General features: G+C 39.7%; 1 pseudogene; it reads right to left on the bottom strand.

Annotated features, from left to right (window-relative positions):
- Positions 1-18843: 18843 nt before the first annotated feature.
- LOC140492063 (heterogeneous nuclear ribonucleoproteins A2/B1 pseudogene) lies at positions 18844-20063 on the bottom strand (annotated as a pseudogene).
- Positions 20064-23599: the final 3536 nt, after the last annotated feature.

A 23599-nucleotide genomic window follows, 5' to 3' on the forward strand; every position in this document is an offset into this window, starting at 1 on the left:
ACATGAAAGGTACCCATAGGTTAGCATATAATATGGTTTTCTCAATGAAATGATAGTTTGCTAGTTGACTTAACACTGAAAATGTCAGCACATTATACAGTTGCTCTCTCTAAACTGAATTTGCTGTGCATCTGAAGAAATTACAATTTCCTTGAACACAGTTTAAAAAGCATCAGTTAAATCATAACTGGTCTACAGTAACTAATTTACTTACAAAAGATTGCGGACACCACAAGAAAAGATTCACAATAGAATAACAAAATGGTGGTGGCATTAAGACAGTGGCATAAAGTGTTAAATGCAAGCGACAAAAAGGCTAAAATGGAGGGAAGACGACACATTTGAAGTTACGAAAGAAATCAGCAGCAGGATCATGTCAAAATTCTGCAAACCAGAAAGTTTACTACTATCAAGTACAGGTATTACAGTACATTGTTAGCTTATGGAATAGACTGCCACCTAGTGCAAAGTTGAAAATTATACAACACCAGGTTATAGTCCAACAGGTTTATTTGGAAGTACGAGCTTTCGGAGTACTGCTCCTTCATCAGGTAACTAGTGGGTCAGGATCATAAGACACAGGAGTGTCACACAACTGATACAATATATTGAACACACCTAGATTGTTGTTAAGTCTAGTGCAAAGACGGTGCACTCAACTGTAGTTACTTTTAATCAACCTATTTAGACATGTTATGACACAAATCTGGAGTACTTGGGTCTAATAACCCAGAGAGAGGAACACTACAGATGCACCACAAGAATCCATGTACTCAATTGTATGGTAAACAAATTGATTTCTGCTCCTACAGGTAGGTACACAGCAATAAACAAGACAAAATTTATCTACTCACATTACAAGTTCAGAACTAAACAAATTGGTCAATTGAACTATCCTTATGCAGTACACATATTGCATATTGTCACTTTATTTATAGGAGAAATCAACAACCAATGCCTAAAACACTCAATGTACCATTGTTTCTCCTGTTGCTAGCGTTGTAGAACTTTCAAATTATATTTACATAGATTTGAAAGCTTAATGGGTATTGTATGACTGGATAATGATTTACAGTGGGTTTCTGCAAGGCTCAATATTAGGTCCCATGCTATTAAAGGTATACACCAATAAATTGAAGGCAATGCATTGCCTTGGTGGCTAAATTTACAGATACTCAAAAGATAGGTAGGAAAGTATGTTATGACGATGATATAAGAAGAACACAGAACAATAGATAAAGTGAGCAAAACTCTGGCAGATGAAATATATGGGAAAATATGGAATTGTTCACTTTGACAGGAAGAATTTTAAAAAACATTATTTAAATGGAGAAATGCAAAATTCTGTGGTGCAGTCATGGGTGTTCTAGCTATGAGTCACAAAAGATTTATATGCATGTACAGCACATGAACAGAAAAACTAATGGGATGCTAGCCTTTGCGATGAGGGGAATGGAACATGAAAGAAGGATGTTATGCTTCAGTCAGACAGGAGTATCACCGAGACCACACTTTGAAAACTATGACAGTTTTGGTCTTATTTAAGGAAACGTGTAAATGCATTGGAGGAAGTTCAGAGGAAATTTGAGAGTTTGATTTCTGGAATTAGTGGGTTGACTTAAGAGGAAAAATTGAACAGACTGGGCTTACTTTTGCAAGAGTTCAGAAGGTCAAGGAAGGATTTATTTGAATTATAAAAGACCCGAAATGATCTTGACAAGGTAGATGTGGAAAGGATATTCCATCTCTTGGTTGAGTGCAGAACTAGGGGACAGTGTTTCAAAATTAGGAGTCTCCCATTTAGGACAGAGGAGATGAGAGTGATTTTTTTTTGTTCCTCAGGGTTGTGAAACTTTGTCTACCACAGAAGGCATTGGAGATGGGAGTCACTGAATATCTTTAAAATGAAGATAGATATTCTTGTTAGGTAAGAGTATCAAAGGTTATCAGCAATAGCTCGGAATGTGAAACTTGGAACACAAACAGATCTGCCATAATCTTATTGAATGGCATAGCAGGCCTGGGTGAAAAGCCTTTTTATGCAAATTTTTATGCACATGTGCATATGTGTGTATACATCTGATGTTTAAACGTAGGGGGCATAATTAGGGAGTTTGCAGTTAAACAACTTTTTTAAAAGGCCATTGCTAGTGAAGGAGGAGGATGCAGGCTGCAGAAAGAGAAAACTAATCTCAGGGACAACTTTTCCACATGGAATGATGCATATATAATGGAGAAAGTGATAAATGCAGGTACAGTTATAACATTTTAAAAAAAATTGGACAGGTACATGAATAGGAAAGATCGAGAGGAATATAGGCCAAGCACAGGCAAATGGGACTAGTTTAGTTTGGGAAACCTGGTCAGCATAGATGAGTTGAACCAAAGGCTCTGTTTTCAAGCTGTATGACTATGATCAAGTGGACACAGAAGCAGCAAATGAAATTCAATGCAATGAAGGTTAAAGAAATACATTTGGAGAGAGCAAAGAAAACTGAGAAAATGTTAGTATACTGCTGCATAAAGGAAGGACAGGACCTTTGTTTGCATGTTCACAGATCCCTGAAGGTACAGAACAGCTAGATACGGCAGTCAAAAAGGGTTATACAATTATTTTAACATACGTTTTTTGGAATTTAAGTGTAGCCAAGTTTTGATCTTCAAAAAATACCCATCAATTGTTGCATAGCATTCTTGATCAGTGCATTAGAGGAAGTACGTGATTGCACAGGAGCAGGTACCAGAGAAAGTTTTGAATTGCCAAGATTCAGAAAATTTAGGTTATCAGGTTAGTTCGTTCCAAAGAAAGCAAACAGCCTAATGAAGTATGTTGGGAAAACTAATTGAGTTGTATAAACTTACGACAAATTTCTAAGGACAGCTATTCCATAAACCTTTACGATTGAGAGTCAACGGCTTTTGTGAGGTCAAGAAAGATTATGTACAGCTTATTCAAATTGTTCCTTAGTTTCCTCAAATTTTCTGTGAAGTACGGACCATGTCCGTGGTATCTCCTTAAAGAAAGCTATCCATGCTGAGACTCTGGGAGGAGTTAGTCAGTCATTCGGAGGTGATGGTTGAGGAATATCCTTTCAATAATCTTCCTGTTGTCAGATAGTTGGGAGACTCCTCTGTTCCTGCAATCAGAGTTGTATCCCTACCTGAATATAATCATAAGCACCAGTTCCCTGAGATTCTAAAGCATGTGTTCATTTCAGAAGAGGAATAGTAGATTGTGCAGCAGTCTTAGGAATCTTTCTCTGCCATGGTTCAGAATTTCCATTCAGTGGCCCTGTTTAATTTCTACTACCAATTGCTTTTTCATATTCAGTCCAGACAGAGTAATAATGACTTGACAGTATATTGAGGGATGGAATTGAAGACTTTCAAGTCAAATAATCTCTGTTGAGGAGTTCTTCGAAGTATTATCTCTAGTGAGCACTTACTATATTGAGCTCTCTTCCATGCTTGGCCCTCAACATAGTTGATCATTTAGAACTTAGTTGGGCCAAAGATAACCTGACCACACTGACAATACTATGTTAGTAAGTTGTTGGACTTGTCGATTCTTGTATCCTTTCTACCCAATATTTGTTCTTTATGTTGCAGATTTTGTATTAGACTAATGCCTTCAGCCACTTGAGTGAAGTAGTTTTCAGTCAATAATAACTTTGCACTTAGGTTCAATTTCTGTAATTTTCAAAATCAATCACACCATTTCCTTACAAAGCAAACAAAGGATCTCTTCACAGGTGCAGGTTACCACGGATTTTCCAGTTGATTAAGCACTATGAGCTAACTAGCTCCTGATAGCTGGTGGTTAAGAGGTTGATAGTGAAGCATCAACTGAGAAAGAATGCTTTGTTGGGATCTTTGGGGCCTGCTATGTTAACTTTTGTTGGGGGGGGGGGGATGAAAAAGAGGGGAGAAGTTTGGCAAAAGGGGAGTCTAAATCTTTTCAATAGGAGCAATGAAAATCAGGAACTCATGGCCTACAAAAGGGTTGTTGAAGCAGAAACTTACTACATTCAAAAAGTACTTGGATATGCACTTTGAAATGTTATAATTTACAAGGCTAGAGATCAATACATTGGAAAGCTGGATTAGTTTTCTTTTTGTCCAACACACTCACTAAGGGCAGAATGTCTTCTTCTGCTGTAAATTTTCTATTAAATGGCATTTTTTAAAAACTGGCAAAGTGTTTTACGAAGTGTGCACATGCAGAACTATCTGCAGGTGTAATGTGAACTTTTTGGGAGGGTTAGGAAACATAGCCTATTGTCAATTTTCAGACATAGTTATAAAAGCATCTGTCCCTTAGCTTTGGGCTTCATTGTCCCCCAACTTTTACACCTACTTGTTCATGATTGCCATCCCCAGACTTACATAGGTGTAATTCACTCCCAAGTGATCTCTTCATTGCCTCTGGTTACTCTGTACTCTGAAAGGGCAGCATGGGGGCTCAGTGGTTAGCACCGCTGCCTCACAGCGCCAGGGACCCGGGTTCAATTCCCACCTCTGGAGTTTGCACATTCTCCCATGTCTGTGTGGCGTTCCTCTGGGTGCTCCAGTTTCCTCCCACAATCTGAAGATGTGCAGGCCAGGTGAATTGGCCATGCTAAATTGCCCATAGTGTTCAGTGCATTAGTCAGGGGCAAATAAAGGTTAGGGGAATGAGTCTGGGTGAGTTACTCTTCAGTGGGTCGGCGTGGACTTGTTGGGCCGAAGAGCCTGTTTCCATATTGTTGGGAATCTAATCTTTCCAATCTGATGGAATATCATCCACTTCCCTGGCTCATGAACTTGGAATGAACATTACTGTAAATCCTCTCATTTCCCTGGAACAGGTTGGTTCTCAAGTTTAAAGGATTGTGAGTTTGTATGTAATTAGTCATTGCGAATGCATCCAGGACCTTCCACATTTCAGTTTTTGCCTATTGCCCATGCAAAAAAGTATACAAAAATTAAAAATATTTAACAAACCAAAAACAGACCTACTTCAAATATTGTTAATATAAGCATTATTTTGAGATGAAATCTATGCTTTACATAAAAAGTAAAATAATTAAAAATTCAAATCTTAAGTTGCTCTTACAGTGGCACTGAAGCCATGATGACAGTTGACGTTTAAGTTGAAAAACAAGAAAGAAGAATCACGTCAGTTTTCTCCAGTGCTTTGTAGCAGATGTATCAAAAATTGGTACATTTTGTACCTTAAATGTTATAATATCCAGTTAACCAACTGTCACCTTCACAGGTGCTAAATTACAATGGCTCAACATCCTCACTTGGCTCTCCATAAAGCAAGGCCATGCAAATTCAATAAAAATATGGATACTTTTGGTACATATCTTTCTGCCTCCTTCAGAAGCAATGAAGTACTTTAGAAGTGCAATCCCTGAATTAATGTAGGGAAATGCAACAAACAACCTAGATATAGCAAGACTCTACAAATGGTGATAAATAATGAGTTAAGCTGTTTAGTCAATACCGCTCAAGGGATTGGTTGGCTTGGATACCAGGAAGAATTTCCTACTCTTCTCTAATAGTGCCCTAGGCACTATTTTAGGCAACATTCCAGTTTGAGACTTCATCTGAAAGGCAGGATCTCCAAAAAGTGTTGCATTCCTTTGGGACTGCACTGGAATGTCAGCGAGATTCCTAAATCTTAAATCTCTGGAATGGGGCTTGAAACAATCTTCTGGCTTACAAGCAAGTGTGCTACCAAGGAAAGGTTCTGATATCTCGACAGAGAGGCATTTTTCAATAGAACTTGCATCAAGTGTCAATTTAGACACTGCATGTCATAACATGACCTTGGCAATCATTGGAGTTACAAACTAGAAGATGTGGTGGCGAAACAGGATCAAGAGACTGTGACTGCAGAGCAAGAGCAAAGCCCAATTTGCTGCCAGAGCTCTCTGAGGTAGTCATTCATTTCCTCAATGCCTCAATAATTTCTCCATCCACTTGTCCCAGTCCTCAGCTGAAAACCTCAATTTAATTCATTGGAGTTAACCAGAAAGGAAAGTGAATCCAGAAAAAGAAAGTTCACTTCATCTTCCATTATTTTTCACTTATCAATTCCTTATACTGAACAGAGAGAACTAAATATTGCTATGCCTTTACTAACACTACTCTACTTCTCCTACAAGGAGAATCAATGTCTGCAGCAAGGAAAATGAAACAAATTCATTTCAATGGAGTCCTGCAATGGCTATGGTAGGGCACATCTAGCAGCTCTGGCCTTAATGAGGCCAGTTATAGAATTTAGACAGCAGCCTTGGCATACAGGCACAGATGCCAACAATGAAACTAGACTGGAGTATGTGTTGTGGCGGTAGGCAAGCTATCAACCCAGGACTGACAGTATAGAGAGGATATTATCTGGAGACAGTCTCAGGTCACCCCTGCTGCTCTGCATGAGAACAGAATGCAATAGAGAGAGACTCAAAACCTTACCATTACATTTAAGTCAGAGACATACTGGGTATGACAAGATGGCCAAATTCTTAGCTTCTATCAGAACTGTCAACATATACTCTATGACTGAGGGTTTCATAGCAGTGTTCACAAGAATTTACCATAAACTCCGTCGTGGACGTCATAGTCTGGAGAGACTTCATAGTCTTCATCTTCTGACATGCTACAAGTTCATGTTATACTTCTCCATGCTTACTGCCATTTAATGGAATTTCACTGGAAGATACCCAGTGTACTTAAAGGTTCATGTTTCTTAGCCAACTGCTGTATTCTCATGTAGGCTGTATCCAAGGTCTGAATATCTGACCTTAGCCATCCTGCAGCGGGAATCATCTGGTGACATAATTCTTGGGCCATCCTGTTCATCTGCCTTTGCCCCTGTAAGGTAAATTTCTCCGTGCACCCCTCTATTCTACGCCCACATTACAGGAGAGCATTACAGTCTCAAAACTGCTGCTTGCTTGGCTAAAGTAGAGTGATGTTGCATCTTCTGGCAGGTTCACTTCTGTTCTGCAGCTCTTGCTGTCCCATCCAAGTTCACTATCTGAAAGGGAAGAGAGGAATAAGGTATACCAGTTAATGGCAAGGGTAGACAGAAACATACAAGTGACTTGTAAAAGCAACAGTCCTTTCATAGAAGGAAATTTACAACACAGAAGGAGGCCATTTAGCTGATTGCATTTGTGCTGGCCAAATAAGTCACCAGATGAATCCCACTTTCTAGCTCCTTCTGGCACTTCAAGTACCTAGCAATGTATTTTTATAAATGCAAGGGTTTTTCCTCTAACGTTTTCAGACAGTGAGTTCTACACTCCCAGAAATTTCTGATCAATTGTCACCTAATTTCTTTTAACAAGTTACTTTAAATCTATGCAGTCTAACTACTGACATCTAAGAAAAACAGATATTTCCTAACCACTACCTGCAATTTAATATACCTCAATTAAACCTCCCCTCAACCTCCTTGGTTTGAAAAACAAACTTCAGTTTGTCCAATCTTTTCACAACTATTTCTTTTTAATTCCTGGCAGCATCTTCTAAACGTCTACTTAGGCGAAGCTTATATGCGCAGTTGCTGCAATAGCACGGACATATGGGTTTACAGTGCCACAGAACGGCAGCTGCAGGAACAAAGATGGCACTGCACATAAGATCACACCGCAGGCTGGCACTATATGGAACCTAAGCAATCATCCAGGGTGGAATTAGCCCCCAGGCTGCAGAGAATAAAGAGAAGCAGGAACAACAGTGGTGCCACTGTCAACAACTAGGAGCACAACTAGTCCACTTACGGCTGCATCGAAGAGAAACATTACCACTGTTTTACCTGTTATTTCAATGATGCCTTGCTCGTTTCATTTCGTTGTACCATATGTCTTGGGGCTGTGGATATAGTTCATTGACTAAAAATCTCACTCTCCTCGAAAATAAGCTTTATAGATGCCAAAAACATGCAGCTGAATCGACTTAGTAAATTGGAATTAAACATGTCCCATTCACAGCACTAGAAATACTCCTACTTAAACATACCTGCATGTGAACATCAGTTGACCCATTTGTGGATGCACTAGTGGCCATTTTGTTTGCTCTCAGCAGTTGGACCAATTACTCCACTCTTATTTCAGTCTCTAATGCAAATTGGATCCTTTGTGTGATACCACGTCCAGAATTATAGACAGTATGCTAGCTCCAGCCAATGGTTAAACAGTTCTAACTCCTCTGCTCTTATATTAATATCCAAACTTCTTAATCGTGCTTTGCACATTTTAGTACAACTTAATTCATGATATCTACCAGAAACTAAGGATCCAACACTGAGCCCTATGGGACTCGGCTGGTAATATCCTTCCAGTAATAAAACAAATCATTTACTCTGCAAATACATATTCACTATCATGTGCTAACTTTCCATTGTTTTTACCCTTGCCAAGAAATTTTGAAATTGGCAGATTTAACAATAATACTTCATCTTTATCAGCCAAATTTGACATTTCCTGGCTGTAATCTTATCTTTGGTCAAATTTTTAGAAGACTGTTGCAACACAGTTGCAATGGACCAACTCAGAGTCCAGGGAGTTCCATGGGATCTGAATTTCACGAATACCATCAAGTCAAGTTAATTTTTTCTCAATTCTCAAGGTCACATTTGAGTTTACTGGCCGAAGTAGGAATGGTCGCTGATGATTGTATAACATTCAGCACCATGTTTGACTCTTCAATATCGAAGGAGTCAATTTGCAACATGGCCTGGACAATATCAAGATTTAGGCTGACAAGTGGCAAAAAATATTTATGCCACACAAATGCCAGTTCATAACAAATCAACAAGACCCCCCCCCCTTTCCAGTGGTGTTATGCCATGAAGTGGACTGCAGCAGTTCAAGAAGTCAGCTCACCACCACTTTCTCAAGAGCATCCAGGGACAGACAATAAATGCTGGCCAGCCAGCAATGCCCACATCCCATTAAAATAAATGAATAAATAAAAACTAACCAATTGCACCTTGATGTTCAATAGCATTATCTCTGAGTAGGATGGGGTATTACTATCAACCAGAGACTGAACTGGTCAAGCCATATGAACACAATGGCTTTCAGAGCATGGCAAAAGCTAGGACTTCTGTGATAACTTATTCACTCCTGTCTTCTCAAAGCCTGTCTATCATCTAGCAGGCATAAGTTATGAGTGTGATGGAATACTCCCCAGTTATTTGGATAAAGTGCAACTCTAACTAAAGAACTTGAATACCACTTTGGGGAGAACAGCCTGCCAGATTGATATCTGCTACCTTACATTCACTCACTCTGCTATTGATGTATATTGTGCACACTACCACTATGCAAGATACACAGCAGCAACTCCATCAAGCTGCACCCATCAAATCCACAAACTCCACCACTTAAAAAACTCCACCCGCAAGTTTCCCTCCTAATCATGCTACCCTGACTTGGAACTTACTACTTCACTGTCAAAATGCATAAAAATCCTGAAACTCCCATCCCAGCAGCTGTGGGTGAACTCGCACAAGATAAAATGCAGGGGTTCAAAACATCCATTAATGTCCAGGCTAGTATGGGATGGGAAGTAAATGCTAGCTGAGCCAGCAATGGCCCCATTCTAAGAAAGAATATAGTAAAGTTCTGCAGTTCACAAGGGATGTGAAGCGTGCACATCTGCTGTTTCCTGGGAGTAAATGTGCAAACACTGGGAGTCACCATGGGCAAAAAGTATCAAGCAGTTATGCAAATTTGCAAAAGGGCAGAGATGTAAACGGTGGGACTTTACTGTGAATAAAAATGTTTTATTCTTTATCCATTTTATTGCTAAAGTAATTGTAACAGCAAAGAACTACTCTACTCAATGTTATATGAAATCTTTTGCTTTAATATACAAGGTTTGGTGAACTACTTTGGCCTAGATATTGTATTGGGCTATGATAGGGATGGTTACAGTTGGATCTGTTCCCCACCTTCTATGATCTCAAACCCTAATTCTGCCAGAATAAGGGAGGTCATTGGCAGGACACCAGATCAGTAATGGTCTAGTGGGTAATTATAGAAAAATGTATATAACAACAAAAAGAAAATGCTTTAAAGTTAGCATTCAGTTTTACCTTGTAAAAACTAAACAATTTTTAGTGGGATGTTTACCATTAAAATCAATTAAAGGGATCACAGTGACCTATTACAATTGTTTGATTTCTTCTAAAATTTAACCACTTTGTGGTTTTACAAGTTTAACTCAGAAGCACTGCTTTAATTTCGGCATGATCTGCCATTTTTGTTATGTGTAGGTTTAGGAAGAAATTCTCATTGTTAGCACTCATGCACAACCTATACTTCACTTGTCAAAAGGTCATACTAGGCCCCATTTGATTGGGAATCTAGATGTGAACTGTATTTCTGATTACTATAAACAGATACCGTTAATAGGCATGTGATCTTCGGCAAAGTGAAAATGAATTGTTAACACTATGGAAAGCAAAGCAATATATTAAGCTCAATTAATTGTAATAAGTAGTTTTGATGAACTGGAAGCAAGCAAGTACAACTGACAACGGAAATGGCAGGGACACAGGCATGGAAGAAATTAAGTCAATATTCTCAGTAATTACAGGAAAAGTAAAAAGGACAGCTACCAAGTGCAATGCAAGTTACATTATAATGTTCTGTTTCTGACAAATTCATGCCAGAATTTGAAATTTCAGTGAAAGAGGAATCTGCAAAGCTCACATTGCTTGGTGGTCAATGTTTGTTAAGTTATTGTTAAAAAGAAACTTGAAATACAAAACAGTGCCTCTAAAGCCATGCTCATTGCTTTTCAGTCATTTTGCTTCAATGGCATTACCAAAAATCCTAAGTTGGTACTATCAAACTGTGTTTCAATTTCAAAAATCTGTGTCACATTTGGGACCACTTGTGCGGCTATTATGAACTGACCAATTTGACTTCAATTCCACAGACATAACCAATTGTTAGAATTAATTACCATTAATTATGAGGTGCAGCCAAAACAATGTTTTTCAGTTCATAACAAAGGAAGATTCCTGGCCAATTACATATTCTAGTGACCATCTGATTTTAATCCTTCCACCATTGTACGCAACTGATTGTTCTTGGTTGGACTGGCTTTCTTTGCCTAGTTAGGTAGCAGTCATTATTATTGGCACCTCTGGAGTAGGCCATACTCTGGAATTAATCCCTTAACCTTCTCCACCTATCTCACATTTTGTCAAAAAGACACTCCTTTAAACCTGTTCTATCCTATTCCTCCTGAGACTCAGTATCATTTTGTTTTGTAATGTATTTTTAATGTACCAACATATTGCAATGTATTTCATAAATTATAAATACAAGTTAAGTAGATAATAGTGAGTGAAACAATTACTTGGTCATAACAGCCAAGGAAGAATTGGGAGATCATAAGCACTGAAGTTTTGCCATCTTATTCTTCAGAATCTGACAATGCAGAAGCCTGACCGCAACAGAGTTACATTTACTATATACCCTTCACTACCAAGTTCTCAGATTTAAGAAGATGTTTGCCTCCACTACTGATACAAACTTTACGTCCAAAATCAGTTTACTTCCGGTATTTGTAGCTAGTAAAATGTTTCCAATCAGCTCTATTTATCACAAATTACTACAACCAAGAATACAAGGGTCTACAATTTCTGCTGAGCTGCTCTGGGTTTTTGGGTGGAATGTTTGCCAAAAATCAGTTAAATTTGACCCTTTGCACTGACTTAAGAGCAATTTACAATGTGTGACTCAAGTTTGAGATCTTTGAACTAATTTAAAATAAATAAAGCTTTACAAATTGGCTACTCACTCAGATTGAGTTATCATTGAAAGACACTATTTACCTCATTTTAATGTCTCTTCAATATAAAGCTTCACCAACTGCGTAAGAACATTTTTGGTATGCAAAGATATCCACACTATATTCAAAGTTTGTGAGAAGATTTGTTGCTTGGGTGCTCATTGTTGTGGTTCTATTCGCCGAGCTGGGAATTTGTGTTGCAGACATTTCGTCCCCTGTCTAGGTGACATCCTCAGTGCTTGGGAGCCTCCTGTGAAGCGCTTCTGTGATCTTTCCTCCGGCATTTGTAGTGGTTTGTCTCTGTCGCTTCCGGTTGTCAGTTCCAGCTGTCCGCTGCAGTGGTCGGTATACCGACCACTGCAGCGGACAGCTGGAACTGACAACCAGAAGCGACAGAGACAAACCACTACAAATGCCGGAGGAAAGATCACAGAAGCGCTTCACAGGAGGTTCCCAAACACTGAGGATGTCACCTAGACAGGGGACGAAACGTCTGCAACACAAATTCCCAGTTCGGCGAACAGAACCACAACATCCATACTATATGACTAGACAGAGATATTTGAAGCTTTGCATCTGGACCAGACTCTGCACGTGCCTGAAATATGTATACATCGTCTTCCAAAAGAAATTGCCTGTCAGAAATCAGTAAGAGAAAACACAAAAGTCAAATATAGTGGTGTGCCTTCAGTTGAGCTCAGTTAAATTAATTGGCCCAAAACGTGGCTCAAGTCAAAAGCTTTTGTAGAATAGAGAAGGGGCAACTACATTGAGCTCTTTTGATGTTTCAGCTGGTTCATGTCCATTTTGTAATTAACAGACAATTAAAATATACAAATAAACCAAGGAACATCTTAAGACTTGCTTACCTCCTATGGAATGCATTACATGCACAACGCTTATGAATTGTGTAGGAGTATGGAGCTCAAGGGGAGGGGGCATTGATTGATAGGCTGTGGAAATACGAAATACTAGAATAGTATTCTTATTTCTATGGGCTACTAAAGGGGAAAATGTTAAAATAAATCAGAAGAGATTTCAGTCCAATCAATATTGCATGAAAATTGTAGAATACCAATATTTTTGCCACAAGACAAAACATGGGATGTTTTACTGTGCAAATGAAATACGTAATGATTCATGCAACAGAACATGCACCGAGACATAATTTGATTTGTTCTTCAGTCACTTCACTTAAACTGCTTTTCCAAGGGAAATAATGCAGGTTGTAAACTCGTTCAAAGATTATTATAGAATCATAGAATCCCTATGGTGTGATAAGCTGGCCATTCAACCCATCGAGTCCACACCGTCCCTCCAAAGAGCATCCCACCCAGATCCACCCATCCTGTAACCCTGCATTTCCCATGGCTAATCTACCTAGAATACACATCCCTGGACACTGGACAATTTAGCATGGCCAATTCACATCTTTGGACTCATTAGTAATGAGAAAAACAAAAGTAGCGGTCACAGCGTACCTTCTTGGGCAATAATTCATAGCACTTAATACACTAGATTCTAGTGAGGCAGAATATGCATTTAAAAGATATAGGAGCAGAATTAGAACATTTTGCCCATTAAGTCTACTCTCCCACTCAATCATGGCTAATGTTTCTCAACTCCATTTATCTGCCTTCTCCCCTTAACCTTTGATCCTCTTTCAAGAGCCTTTCTAGCTTGGCCTCCACAGCCCTCTAGAGCAATGGGTTTCACAGATTCACCACCTTCTGGCTGAAGAAATCCCTCCTTATCTCAGTTCTAAAAGGTCGTCCCTTCACTCTGAGGCAATGTACTCGGGTTCTAGTCTCACCTACTGGTGGAAACATCTTCTCCATATCCACTCTATCCATGTCTCTTCAGTACTCTATAAATTTTAATCATATAACCCCCATCCTTCTAAAATCAGAGTACAGACCCAGAATTCTCAACCAATCCTCATATGGCAAGTCAATCATCCTTGGGATCGTTTTTGTAAACCTCCTCTGGACCCTCTTAAAATCAGCACCTCCTTCTTCAGATACAAGGCCCAAAACTACTCAATATTCCAAATGAACTTCATGCGACATCTAGATGCCACAAAGCATTTTATGACCATTAACATACTACATCCAGATTTAGTTCTAATGTAGTCAGAGTCTAATGCTGTCATATCAAACTCTCGTTTACGGGTCTGTTAATGCATAAGTTTACTAAACCATTAATGTGGTGGTACCATACAAATTAGGAAAACTTAAAAGTTAATTTGTGATCTTGCTAAGCCAGGCAGCACTGCCAAAAAAAATCAGCTGCCAAAAACTTCTGTACATTGTACTTTTCACAATTGGACAACATACAGTAAACTTATAAGAATGTGGAAAGAGGAATTGTCAAAGGCATGGTTGAATAGAAAGGTCTTGGGAGCATACAACAAGGCAGCTAAGTAGAGAGAACTGGGTGCAGAATAGTAAATTGCAGGAGCGCACAGGGTGAGCATACTGGCTGAATAAAGGGCCACCAATTCCTAAGTGAAAGGAATGAAACAATACCCAGCATTAGAACAGGTGAAAATTGGATCATCAAGGGATCATTGACATTCAGTGGAACAAAGCAGAGAAACAGACAGACAGAAAGAAAGAGACAGAGATGGTAACTAAAAAGACTTAACAACGGACATATTGGGTATGAAGATGTGAACGTACATTAAATAGCACATGTTCTGAAATATTATTTATAAAATGTTGTGGAAGGTTCATGTTTGAAAGTGGGGGAACTGGCAAACTCTAGGTTAGAATGAAGAACTCGATGGATTCAGATATCAGTGAAAAAGACCAATGAGGACAAAAGCATACAATATTAAAGCAAACAGGAGGTAGCAGAACAGTTCCTAATTCTACATGAAACCATGGTTTATATGACAAAGGCAACAGCATCAATGTCCTCAGTCTTTCCAATATTCAGTTACAGGAAAGATTTGGCTCATTCTGATGTTGTTCTCGAGTTCTTTGTCCAATATAATGACCAAACAATTTTACATAGATGACAAATATTATCAACATATTTAGAAACTGGCCTTGCGGTTCAAGAAAATATCACTGAAGGGGCAATATTTAAATAAGGAGTCGCAAGAATAGACCTAGAAATATATTGATGATAAACATGTGAACAGCCATGTAATGGCCTAATGACGTCAGTTAGGGACAATAGAAGAGAGGGCGCTCACCTGCAAGTCAGGTTACTATTTCAAGTTTCATTCCAAAGACTTGAATAAAATCCAGACTAACATCAGTTCAGTAAGTAATGAGTGCATTCTGCGAAGAATAAGGAAAATTTACAGCCCAGGAACAGGCCCTTTGGCCCCCCCAAGCCTGTGTCCATCCAAATCCACTGCCGAAACCTATTACCCAATTCCTAAGCATCTGTAACCCTCTGCTCCCCACCTACTCATGCATCTATCCAGACGGACCTTAAATGAATCCACCCCTGCCTGCCTCTACTAGCAATGCATTCCAGGCACCTACCATGCTGTGTGAAGTACTTACCGCGTGTATCCCCCTTAAATTTTTCACCTCTCACCTTGAACAGGTGACCTCTCGTTTGTTGAATCCTTCACCCTAGGGAAAAAAAAACTTATCTCTATCCACCCTGTCTTTACCTTTCATGATTTTGTAGAACTCAATCAAGACCCCTCAAATCTCCTTTTTTCTAATGAAAACAATCCTAACCTACACAACCCTTCTTCATAGCTAGCACCTTTCCTACCAGGCAACATCCTCATAAACCTTCTCTGCACCCTCTCCAAAGCTTCCACATCCTTTTGGTAACATGGCAACCTGAACTGCACACAGTATTCTAAATGCAGCCAACCAAAGTCTTGTACAATCTGCCAGCTCTTATCAGTACTCCATCCGATGAAGGCATATGCCTTCTTGACCATTCTATCCACCTGTGCAGCCCCCTTCAGGGTACAATGGACCTGAATTCCCAGATCTCTCTGCTCACCAACTTTTCCCAAGGTTCTTCCGTTTACACTATAGTTCACAGAAGAATTAGACCTCCCAACATGCATCATCACACATTTGCCCGGATTGAACTCCATCTGCCACGTCTCCGCCCACCTCTCCAGTCCACCTATATTCTCCTGTATTCTTTGACAGACCCCTATGCTTTCACCTACTCCACCAGTCTTCATGCTGCACTATTGGAAGTGCTGTCTTTTCAGTGAGACATTCACTCTAACTTTAAGGTAGACTTGTTTTTAAATAAATAGGGATCAGATGGTGCTGCAAATGTTAGCATTTATCACACATCTAATTTCATCCTTCAAGAATGAAAAGTTTTTATCCTGCGATTACAACTGAAGGCAGTTAAAAGACACCCACATTACTGTGTGCTTGTAGTCACATATAGGACTGAGTATAAGTGACAGATCTACTTTCATAAAGAATAAATGAAGCACGTGGGCCTAAGACAATGCAGCATTTCAGTTAACATTACTGATACCAGCTTTTTAAAAACTGGATTTTGTGTTATAATCGGTCTTTTGCCACAATGGAAATTGATGTTTAAAATAAATCTAGAGTTAAAGATTTATTTAATTAGTTGAATTTAAATTGGCTGGTGATTCTCATGACTGCTTGTAGCAAAGGAAGCTTGCACAACTGGCATTGCATTTCTTGCATTAAGTGAATTACTCTTCAAAAGTATTTAATTCTACATAAAATGCTTTAGAATATGCCAAAGGAAAAGATGAAATGGAAGGAGTAAAACTTGTCACAACAAAATGGAGTTTGGGCAAAAGTCATGGTAGGATTTTCACATATGCTACGCTGCTGAAACATGTGACAGGACAAGAATCAATAGCAATTTAAGGATTAGACTGGATGAACTCAATTACGATGGCTACCAGGCTGAACCTTACTGTATTACCATAATACCAAAACGGAGAGTAGTCATAGAGTGATACGAGTCATACAGCATGGAAACACACCTTTCAGTCCAACCAGTCCATAATCCCAAACTAAAGTAGTCCCACCTTACTTCGATAGGCCCATATCACTTCAATGTTTCTTATTCATGTAGTTGTCTAAATGTTATAACTGTACCTGCATCCACCACTTTCTCTGGAAGTTAATTCCACACACGAACCAGTATGAAAAAACTGCCTCTTGTCTTTTTTTAAAATCTTTCACCTCTCACCCTAAAAATATGCCCCCTAGTCTTGAAATCTGCCACCTTTGGGAAAAAAAAGACACCTGCCATTCACCTTATCTCTATTCTTCATTGTTTTATAAATCTGATTTTATAAAATAGAGACTTCAACCTTCTGTGCTCCAGTGGAAAAAATAGGCTTGAATCATTCCAGGAGGAATATAGAGCAAGGTGGGGATGGAATACATTGTAGGCAAGAATTGAGCTGATGCAGGAAGAGAAAAGACTAAGCTAACTGTGATGAGAGAAGAGATGCAATAGGTAGGAGTGCTAGAATCCAGCAAACATTCCACACATTACGACAGTTGGCTTTTAAAGAAGTTGGTCTGCTTTTTGTGCTGATTATTTCCCATCGTAAAACACCTCCACATATTCCTGGCTAACAGCAATGGTGAGGAAATAGAACTGAAGTTAGCCATCCATAGGCTGTTTTTGATACAGAACTTTTTTTTTCCCTGTCCCATTGATGCTGCTGTACATGAAGGGAAAAGAAATAAAAAAATCAAACACAACACATACATAGGTCACAGACAAATCTGATAAGTAAAGCCTCACTCCAGGTCTCATTAGTAGATCAACTTGTAGCAGGGTACTTACCACCAGACTGTGACCACAGCTCAAATGATCCTCATTCTGGACTCTGCATCAGATGAATGGGGCTCAGGCTCTCATGGCAGATTGCTCTAAAACAGATTCAAGTGCCAGCTCTTACAATACCAGATTGATATCCAGTCACGATCCAATGATTTGATTAGCCCAGCGTAGCCCACTTGAATGAAGACTCAAGTGCAAGTCCTACATTTGCTTCTCAGAAGAGTGTATTCCTATTATTGCAGACTAAGCAAATTGCCCTGTTGTTTGACCTAATTGAAACAGAAGACTCTGAAAGGGGCTTGACAGGCTGTACACCAAGACTATTTCTCCTCACTATGGAAATATAGAATGGGGGCGGGGGAGGGGAAAAGGAGAGGATGAAGTCAGTTTAGAATGAAATGAGCACAGATTGCAAAAGGGCCATGAATATTAGGAATTCTCTTTCAGAGAATTATGGATGCTCCATTATTGACATTTAAGGCAAAGCCAGATTCTTTTGATCTTTCAAGCCAGCAAGAGATTTGTGGAATGGATGAGAAAAGGAAAATTGGGTAGATGATCTGTCATGATTGTACTGAATGGCATATTTTGAGAGGAAGGCAACGGGAAACTCCATCTCAGCTACTCAAATTAATAACTCAAGACTTGAATTCAGATCTGCCCCATCTAGGGAACAGGCAGGCAAATTCAAACTGTGTTTGGCATTCCCACATGAATTATCTCCAGAATGCTCAGTGACCAAAAGTTACATCCACTTCGTCAAATTCTAAAAGTCCCATGTTTTCTAGACAAGTTAGCTGAATACTGGACATAATGGGAAGAGACTAAGAAGTTCCACCCACTAATCATTAGCCTGCTTGACAGATCCATCCCGAAGTGAAAACATTTGTCGACATTTTTCCATACTATTACTTCACATGTGTTTTTGTAATGAAGAGCATTTACCAAAATGTGAATAGAACCATCACTGATAGACAGAAGCTGCCTCTGCTCAACTGGTAACGTCTTTTAGACTTGAATTAAGTATCTTGACCTTAAAAACTTTCAAATCCCAGCCTTATCAATACCAAAAAGGAAGCCACTCAAGAGAAGAACGTCAGGATTTTAAATTTAAAAGCATTTTCTTCTAGAATAAACATGTCTAATCTTTTAAAAAAAAGAAACAGGATGTGCTCACTTACTAACTTCCCAAATGGTTATAAATGATAGTGCTAATCACAAAAGTAATTTCAGACTTGCAAGGTAAACTGGACAGACTGTAAACTCAATTTTTTATTGTGAAAAAGTATACAATTATCCTTGATTAGTTGAATACATTATGTAGCTTTGTAGCTACATATGTACATATCAAATACGTCCCCCTTACACAGTTTACACACAATTCACTTTTAGTTTGAGCCATTTGTGTACAAATCAAATACTCCCCCTTACATATTAAATTCATGCGCATGTTAAAAGGAATATCCTCCATAATCTCTGGCTCTGCTTCTATTACTAACACCGTAATCTCCCCTGTAAGGTCCAGCATATTTCTCCATGCCACCCCCTCCTCTCATGGGACCATAGTTGGACTGCTCAGGGGAGTAACTCCCAAAGTTGTCATACATGTCATCGAAATGGTCATTATTGTATCCTCTTTCTCCTCCACCATAGCTCCCAAAGCCGTAATCCCGAATTCGATCACCGTAGCTGCCTCCCGAGAAAGAACGATCACGCCGAGGATACCCCCCATCACCATAACCACCATAGACGTCGCCTCGATTTCCTCTATCATTGTAGTAGCTGCCTCCGCCGCCATACCCGGCCGCGTTTCCAAAATTGCCATTACTCCGACCGTTTCGCTGGCTAAAGTTGCCAGCTCGGCCTCGAGGTCTAGTTCCGCTCTGCATCTCCTCCTTCGACAAACCTTTCTTGACTTCACACCGGTAGCCATTAATCATGTGGTACTTCTGTATTACCGCTTTATCAACAGAATCATGGTCATCGAAGTACACAAAGGCAAAGCCTCTTTTCTTGCCAGTCTCTCGGTCACAGATCACATCTACTTTCTCAATCATACCATAGTCTGAGAAGTAGCTTTGTAAATCATTCTCGCCAAGGTTCTCTTTTATACCGCCAACAAAGATCTTCTTTACCTTCATGTTGAAGCCAGGTTTGTTGGAGTCTTCCCTTGGCACAGCTCGTTTCAGATCCACCGTGCGGCCATCTAAGACATGAGGCCTAGCAGCCATTGCAGCATCCGCCTCGCTCGGCGAAGAATATGTGACAAAGCCGAAGCCTCGGGGGCGCCGGGTGATCGTATCTTGTACGACAACACAGTCAGTTAGCTTCCCCCACTGCTCAAAATGGTTCCGCAGGTTCCCCTCCACCGTTTCGAAGCTGAGCCCGCCAACAAATAGCTTACAGAGCTGTTCCCTCGCCATGTTGCAACAACTGCTTTCACTTCACACTGCGGGAGACTGACTGCCTGCCTAATGAGCGCTTTATATAGCGGGGAGGGAGGGGCGCGGCTACACCCCCGTTCCACCGTTCTGATTGGCTCCTCCCTGGCTGCTAGGTAACCTCAGCCCCATTCTGTGCTGCAGTTGAGGAGCCCTGTCTGTTCCATTGTCCTCCAGAGAGAGAGAGAGAGAGAGAGAATCATCACCTCAAGCTGCAAGCTAGTGCTCACCCCAACAGAAACACAAGCTTTATTTATAGTAACGAACAGAAATGTTCAGGCTTGGCTTTGCTAATCAATTTCCAATGTAAATTAGCCGTGCCTCCAATTTGTACCTTACCTTTCATGAATCACTACAAAGAACACAGATGCAAGAGGCAAGCTGGTGAATTTTGAATCTAAAACTGAAATATTTAAAGTGTAATAATGACTGAGAAATGTTTGTTAATATCATAAATTGATCTGGTTCCCTATTGCCCTTTAGAGAAATATAAATCACTATTTGCACCTGGTTTAGTCTTCATAGGGCTACAGGTCCAGAGGAGGTAATCAACTTTTAAGTCTTGAAACCACTTTTTAAAAAGTCTCCAAAAAAAAAACCAAGAGCACCTGATTTCTACCTATGCAAGAAAGCAACCAGGAAAGGCACAAGGCCTAGTAGGGATCAAAGTGGCAATCTATATGTGGAGCTAGAAGACATAAAACTGAAGTTGAGTTTTACTTTAGATACAGATGGGGGTATTGGGGTACTGTGATATACTTGAACACAGTCGCATCAAAGAAACATTAGTGGCTTGGAAATCATCAAATCCCCAACCCCAAATGGAAATGTATTCTAGTCAGCTATGGAAGGAAAAAGATTACAACCAAAGTTTCACCATTATGTGTGTGTGTGTGTGAGAGTGAGAGAGAGAGAGAGTGTGTGAGAGAGAGAGAGAGAGTGTGTGAGTGTGAGAGAGAGAGAGAGAGAGAGAGAGAGAGAGAGAGTGTGTGAGAGAGAGAGAGAGAGAGAGAGAGAGAGAGAGAGAGAGAGAGAGAGAGTGTGAGAGAGAGAGAGAGAGAGAGTGTGAGAGAGAGAGAGAGTGAGAGAGTGAGAGAGAGAGTGTGAGAGAGAGAGTGTGAGAGAGAGAGAGTGTGAGAGAGAGAGTGAGTGTGAGAGAGAGAGTGAGTGTGAGAGAGAGAGTGAGTGTGAGAGAGAGAGTGTGAGAGAGAGAGAGAAACACAACAAATTTGGTTGAAGGTGGTGACAAGTATGCAGATGGCAAGTACTGCAATTTATGTAGTCAATGTAACATTAATTAAATGCTTGCTAAAGTATTGCATGGTAGGGCTCTTGCTTTTTAAACTCACCTGTGGAGGAGATGCAAGGTAATTTAGTTCCAAAACTAGTTAAGTTGCCAGAAGTAGAAAATGGTAGTCAAAGGAAGTTTTTAAATAAGGGGAAGCCTATGTCAAGTGATGTAACACAAGGTTTGGTGCTGGATCTCTTGCTGTTGGTGTACATGAATGAAATAGCATATCACCAATTTTCATGTCTAAGTAGTGAATAAAGTTTTAGACTACAGGGTGACAGATGGGCCAAACAGCAGCAAATTTAAATTAATTCTGAAACGTGTAGAAGTCTGTGTTTGAGGACAAGGAAGAATATGTACTTACTATTCAGCAGCAGGTCAGAGGGTTCTTAAAATATGCATGTCCATTGATTTTTGAAGGCAATAGTACAGGCAGAAAAGAGGTGATAAAAAGGTAAATTTCATTTCTATTTTAAATTAGTTAAGGCATTGAATACAGAGCTAGGAGGTTTACAAAAAAATGTTAGCATTCTGCTTAACTATCTGCAATTCTGGTTGTCACACTAAGATAATTGCCAAATAGAGTAGAAGCAGCCAAACAATACCCTGATTGAAGTCTACAAGATGTTTGAGGGGCATAGATAGGAAAGATGTTTTCCCTCCAGTAGAGCAGTCAATAGGGTCAGCTTTCAAAGGAAGATGATTTAGAATGGATTTGGAGGGGAAAAAAATTAAAGTCTCTCATCCAGAGGGTGGCAGACATCTGGAAATCTGCCTAAGAAATGTGGCTGGAGGAAGGAACCAACAAGACATTCAATGACCACTTGAAACCCCATATTTACATGGTAACCATCTAGAAGATGCCCTGTTGTAACTAGACCTCAGCAGCGCCTTCCAACATGCCTCTACCACCTGGAAGGACTAGAACAGCTGGAACAATACCACAACATTAGCTCAGGTTAAGGTTCTGAATGAGAGTTTGCTCAGTAAGCTGGAAGGTTCCCCTTTTAGCCATTCGGCATCCTTACTTGGAACTATACTTTATTCCTTCATGCTGGTGAAACAAAATTGGGAGCTCCCTTCTGAACAGCACTATGGGAGTTCTTGCACACCAAGTACTGCAGCAAATAGACATCCCTAATTGTGCTAATGGCTAATAAATGCTGGCCTGGCCAGTGACACCCACATTCAATGAGCAAATAAAATGTTTGTGGATAGTAGGGAACCAGTAGATGTACTGTACTCAAGACCTCCAGAAGGCATTTGATAGTGACTCAAATGGTATTTGGGAAAGAGCCCAGTACAAGGGTATCTTTGTTAGCATAGAATATTAGCCAGCGTACAGGAAACAGTGCATATTACATAGCCATTTGAATTGGCAAGATGTAATGAGTAGTGTGCCACAAGGATCAGTGCTTGGGTCTGAAATTATTACAATTTCTTTAAATAATGTAGGAGGGACTGAAGGCAAGTTACTAAATTTGCTGATGACACAAAAAGTGGTATCTACAAAGAGGACACCAGGGAGTTTTAAAAAAAAGTACCCTTGGATTAGATTAGTGAGTGGGCAAAGATCTGGCAAACCGTAAAGTATAGGAAATTGTGATATGGTCAGTTTTACTGAAAAAAAATTATCTAAAACGAAGAGACTGCAAAGGACCTGATTATACTATTTCATGAATCCAAAAAATTTGAGGGTATTGGGGAGAACTCAAGTACTGTCTCCAATACCAGTTTCTGTATTCAAAAGGCTCTAAACACTGGCAATAATCTAACAAATCTTCTATGAAGAAGCAGAAGCAATTGGATTCTTCAAAAGCAAGGGGTTAAAGGTCAGTGAGGCAAGAAAGTCAAATGGAGGTTAAAATCAGATTATTCATAGGTGTTATGGAATGGCTTGAGGTGTCAGTAACCTACTCCTGCTTCTAATGTTTGTGTTTGTGTTTGTTCGTTCATACCTCAACCCTTCAAGTCTCACTTACCCTATAATCATGTTCCTTTTAACCCTCCCTTCTGACCGAAGCTGATCTTTGCAAAGGCCTCAGTTTCATTCCTGTATGTCAAAACTTCAATGAGCTAAGCCAGTCATGACTCTAGGCTCATCTGTCACCTTCACCTAAACATAGATTTCATAGAAACATAGGAAATGGGAGCAGGAAAAAGGTAATTCATGTCACACTTCCACTATCCCCATATCCTTCAATAACTTGAGGTCTAGAAATCTATTCATTTCTTAATTATGTATGAATTCTGGGCCATTCTTTGTCTTTTTTGGTAG

Source organism: Chiloscyllium punctatum, chromosome 20 (genome assembly GCF_047496795.1).
Source record: "Chiloscyllium punctatum isolate Juve2018m chromosome 20, sChiPun1.3, whole genome shotgun sequence".
NCBI classification, from domain to species: Eukaryota; Metazoa; Chordata; class Chondrichthyes; order Orectolobiformes; family Hemiscylliidae; genus Chiloscyllium; species Chiloscyllium punctatum.